Here is a 5,373-nt window from a genome sequence, read left to right as displayed (position 1 = left end):
TATATATATATATATATATATATACATACATATATATATATATATATATATACATACTTATATATATATATATATATATACATACATATATATATATATACATACATATATATATATATAATATATATATATATCAAATGTAATCAACTAATCTATATGTTAGGACTAAAAATTATCTCAACCAATTCAATTTTTAAATTGGTGTTATAAGCCTAAAATGAGGGATCACCAATTCCCTTTTCCCACCTTTCTCACCTTCACACCTCCCCCAACCCACTTTCTCTTTCTCTCTTACTCATATCAGTTTCGCACATTAGATCGTCTCTTACTACTCTCTCTCTCTCTCTCTCTCTCTCCTTATATATATATATATATATATATATATATATATATATATTTATTTATAGATATCTTTGCTCGCTCTGAAGCTTTCTTTTCTTTCTTCACTCACTCAACTTGTCTAATTTTGCATTAGAAAGTTTTTCCTATTTGCTCCCCCCGATCTATCCCTCACTCATTTACTAGAGTTGATTTTATCCAATAAAGTTTTCCTACTTTGTTTTTTATTTTTCCTTCAAACAAATCCTACTGTAAAGGTGATCTCGTAAAAGATAAATTTTCATCACTTTTTGAACTACATTCTGAATTTGGTTTCTTGAGAGGGTTCATCTCTCCTTCACTTTACTTCTTACTATGTTAGAGAAAATTTTATGAAGTGCTCTAAAAATGATCTCAACAAACTGTTATTTTCCGATGATACTCTTAGATGGTCGCTTAAAAGTGTTCTCTATATCTTCCTCTGCCTCTCTTCCCCAAAAAAGTGAAAATAATGTAGAAGGCTTAATTTGAACGATAAAGCCTTCAATTAGGAGCTTTTGTTAAACGGTATAATATGTAGCTATACAGAAAGATATCAGCAAGAATACATACATGTATATCTGGATACCTTAGAACCATACCAAGTAGTACTTGGTCTAGTGGTAAGGAGAGAGCCCTTGCAACCTTGAGATTGGGGGTTCAATCCCCACTAGAAGCACTTTGAGGGTAGGGATTCTTCTTACCTTTCCCCCTTACTCTCAAGTGCCTGGTCCATTAAGACTCCGAGCGGGATCCGCGCCACTTCTTCTTACCAAAAAAAAAAAAATACAAGTGAAAGAAAAAAAAAACTGAGCTTCTAGTCAATCCAACAAGATTATCTTTTGGATAAATAAATTAACTTAAGCCAAGTCCATGCTATACTATCCTTGATTGTGAAATAATTTTTTGAGGAATATTTTTATCAAATATAATCCAATTAACTATCGCTCACCCTTCAATTAATAAACAAAAGTGCATAAACCAAATAGCTATATTTAATAAAAAGCCAGTTCTAACGTAATATACAACATTATACTAAAAGTTTTAAAATTTATTGATTTGGATGAAAAATTTTACTAATTTGGATGAAACATATGGTCTATTAACAAACAACTATTAAGTAATAACAACTCTGAATATAATAATGAAATAAAATGGAGACCAACATTCAAGCACAAAAGTATAGATAGGACAAATCACAATATCATAACTTGAAGAATTAGTTTGACTACCTGACTGCCACATGAACATAAATTACAATCCATCTTGTGTGGACCCGGTTCACATTAAAGTTAGTGTGGACCAGACCTAGACACGTGCCCCACTACAAACTAGTCACTCCCGCTTTCCAAAATCCGCGCGATTTTCTCTCTCTTCAATAAGATTCTCTCGCACTAAAATTTTAACAAAAACAGTTGTTTAGAACAAACATACACTATATCATTTTAAAATACACTATATCATGTCAAAATATACTATTATATCAAACACTATAACGATCGATTATGATAATTTTGTGTAATATACAAATAAACTACACTATAACATTTCAAAATACACTATATTATGTCAAAACACACTATATCATGCAACACTATCATGTCAAAAAACATAGCAAAATGCTATCATGTCAAAATACACTATATCATTTCAAAATGCACTATATCATGACAATATACACTATAACATGCAACACTATCATGCCAAAAAACTCAGCAAAACACTATGCTTTTAAAATATACTATATTATTTCAAAATACACTATATTATTTTAAAAATACTATCAGGAGAGTGAAGTTATCAGAGGAGAGAGAAGTTATCAGGAGAGAGAAAAGAGCGAAATACTGAACACGACAAACACGAAAAGTTGTAATATAATATAACTTCGCAAGTTATAGGAAATGATTTATTAATGTTTTTTTTTATCTCTTTATAAATTTACTAAAATATAGTATAAGTTATGACCATCTCTTACTCCTCTCTCTTTCTCTCATCTTCATCCTCGTGTTCTCTCGTTCTCACTTATAGCATTATTCCGTATTGATTCTTCCTCCTCTCTCCATCTTACTTACTCAATAAGAGCTAACAATTCCTACTCATATTACCCACGATATACCTCACAAAACAAAAGGAACATAACCTTAGAGTGAGAAACAAATCGGCATATAGTGGAGTAGTTTTTGCAGTCTATTGAACTCTCTGGAAGCCATGGAGCTATTAGCAATTCAGATAAATCTATAATTGATCTCCATTGGAAGATAAAAAGTCAAGAATTATATTTTACCTACGATACTCCAATGTGATGGTCTTCGATGGAAAATTTAGGCACATACCGCATCAAGGACCATTAGAAATAGAATATTTGAAAGCCAACAGTAACCTAGACATAATAAAGCCATTATCATGAATCAGGGAAAATTTTGATTCATTTAAGTTAAGAAATGTCGAGTTATTCATGATAAACCATCTATTAACTAAAAAACCAAATGAAATTGGTTGTTGAGTCCGGTTTTTAGTAATTTAACGAAGAGCCGGCAAATGGATGATTTTGAAGGCAATATGCTATTTTCATCAATAAAAGCACCACCATAATTCTATTGAAATCAGAAATTGAGAAGATAAGTTCAATATATATAGAAAAAGTAGCATGTCATACAGTTGCAAAGAATTATCAAAAAACTTGTAACCGAAATGATAATTGTACGATCCTATATTCTTGGTTTATTTTGTAATGGAGTAACATTTGATATTCATATGAACTAAAGCTAAGCTGTATATGTAGAGCCTCTACTGCCTATAAAACAGTCGAGTTATCATATTAAAGAAAACTCAACTATGAATTTCTTACATCAAACCAGTTGAGTCTAGTGAATTTTAAATTTGTCAAAATATACAAGGTTTGCATCTAAGTCCTCAGCGAGTTCTTAGAAATCCAATATAAGATCAATAAAACAAAGGTTGAAGTATTTGGGACATTTGTGACAACTTTAGGAATAAGATGCAAATTAATGTCGAATATTTATTTGGGTAGATGGAGAAGAAGCTGGAAGGTTGTAGAAATTTGAAGAGCGAATGCTTTCTCTTCATTATGTTTGACCCTTTGATTAATTGCAAAATAGAAGATGAAGTCCAAAAATTGAAAAGACGATAAAAAATTATTGATTTTGAATGATAAAAAATTATTGATTTAAAATATTAACGCACATAAAAGGGAACTTGATCAATTGCAACATAGAAAAGAACACTCAATTCTAATGGTTCATGTCTTATTATTGAACGCGTGAACGGCGACTTTACAGTTTGCAGTTTCATGGCTCCCAAGTCCCACCGCTGGAATTGCTTCTTGAATCATAGCCTAAAACGACAAAGAAGAGAGAGAAAAAGAGGAGAAAGAAGAAGTAGATTGAGAAAATGAGAATGGACGGGAGAGTAGAATGGCAGGAGGTGTTGGTCAAAAACGAAGAGGAAAGGAGAGAGAAACTGAAGGGGAATCATCTAGGTTAGGGAGGAAAACGTGGAAAATTAAAAAAAGAAATCAAAGTATCAATTTCTTTTCTCATCTTTCAGTACGTATTCTTAGGATATGAAAATAGTATTCCTATCATCCATTCCTACAATGGAGTTTTATTAGTGAGATATTTATTTCACAAGTTCTATGATATATTTAGAAAGTAGAATGAAAGGAAAAAAATATACAAATAAAAAAAGAGAGACAAAAGCAGTAGCATTTTTAGTAACAGTGACAAAGATCAAAGATCAAATTACAGTTTACAATGTAGTAGAGGAAAGTAGAGAACTAAAGTGCATTAACCTAGTATTTTGTCCTGTAAATGTTAATAGCAGTAGCATGAACAAGAAGCAAGTGGTGGGAAACAATGTAAGGCTCAGTAGTAGAGTTTCCAGTCCTGCAAAACAGGTGAAGGAGGATGGAAAACCCTAAATCATAGAAGCTGTCTGTACAATGAAAAGGATAAACTAAACTAAACCTTTTGCACAGTGAAAGTAACTATCTGATAGTTGAAAACATTATGTTTGTATTGATCGACATAAATATACCTTATAAAAACCCAATTTGGTTGAAACCTGAATAGTTGTAGACTGATGAAAGAAGAAAGCTTGCTTAAAGCTCTAGTTTGACGATGACTTATAATAAAAGCATTTAATCACGATGCACATATTGCTTTATGGAAGGACAAAATTTTGAAAATAAAAATATAAATTCCATATAATGCAATTTCTAGCACTTAAACATCATAGACACATATAATTACTCTACAATTCATAAAGGTTCTTTCAACACCATATTCAACATTAACTAAGAAATGACAACTAATCAATTAATTCATGGTTTCATTACTTGAGTAGGGGGAATAACCAAATCAACAACTTCATTTATAATGTGTAGAATCTGTAAGTACTACCACCCATAAAGATGTGAGTGCACTAATATCATTTATCTGTCACCAACTAAAAAAAGAGGAATATTCACAAAAATCTATAATTTTAACAGACATTTAAAGCAACAATACATTAACAACTATGGAACCTTCTAAAAGTCCACCAAAAAGAACAAAAAAGGAAAGTAATTCAGTAAGAGAGAGAAAAAGAGAGAGGGTAATAGTTTAATAGAGTACACGGGGAAAAAAAATGAACCCCCCTCATAAAGTGGCACCCTAGACTTTACCAAAAAGAACAACTGAAACCTGTTACTCCGTACACTTCCTAACTTACCTTCACAGAAGTCCTACAGCATGCTTACTTGTGCTGATTGTTAAAGCCAAGTCAAACAATAAGCAAAGGGTGCCATTATCAAGTGAGTGTTGCCACCTAAATCATTTACAATTGTCTAAGACATGCTTATACTGGTGTATATCATTGAGACATTTAAACTAGAGACTCATTCACAAGAGCTGATCCTGCTGCATAAACGTTTGGCAAATGATCCCCAACTCGCTACCTCGTTGAGCTTGGATAGTCCCCAAACATCAGTGGATTATCAATTATACCAACCTAGCT

Source organism: Beta vulgaris, chromosome 7 (genome assembly GCF_026745355.1).
Source record: "Beta vulgaris subsp. vulgaris cultivar EL10 chromosome 7, EL10.2, whole genome shotgun sequence".
Taxonomy (NCBI): Eukaryota; Viridiplantae; Streptophyta; class Magnoliopsida; order Caryophyllales; family Amaranthaceae; genus Beta; species Beta vulgaris.
This window is presented reverse-complemented; position numbering follows the sequence as displayed.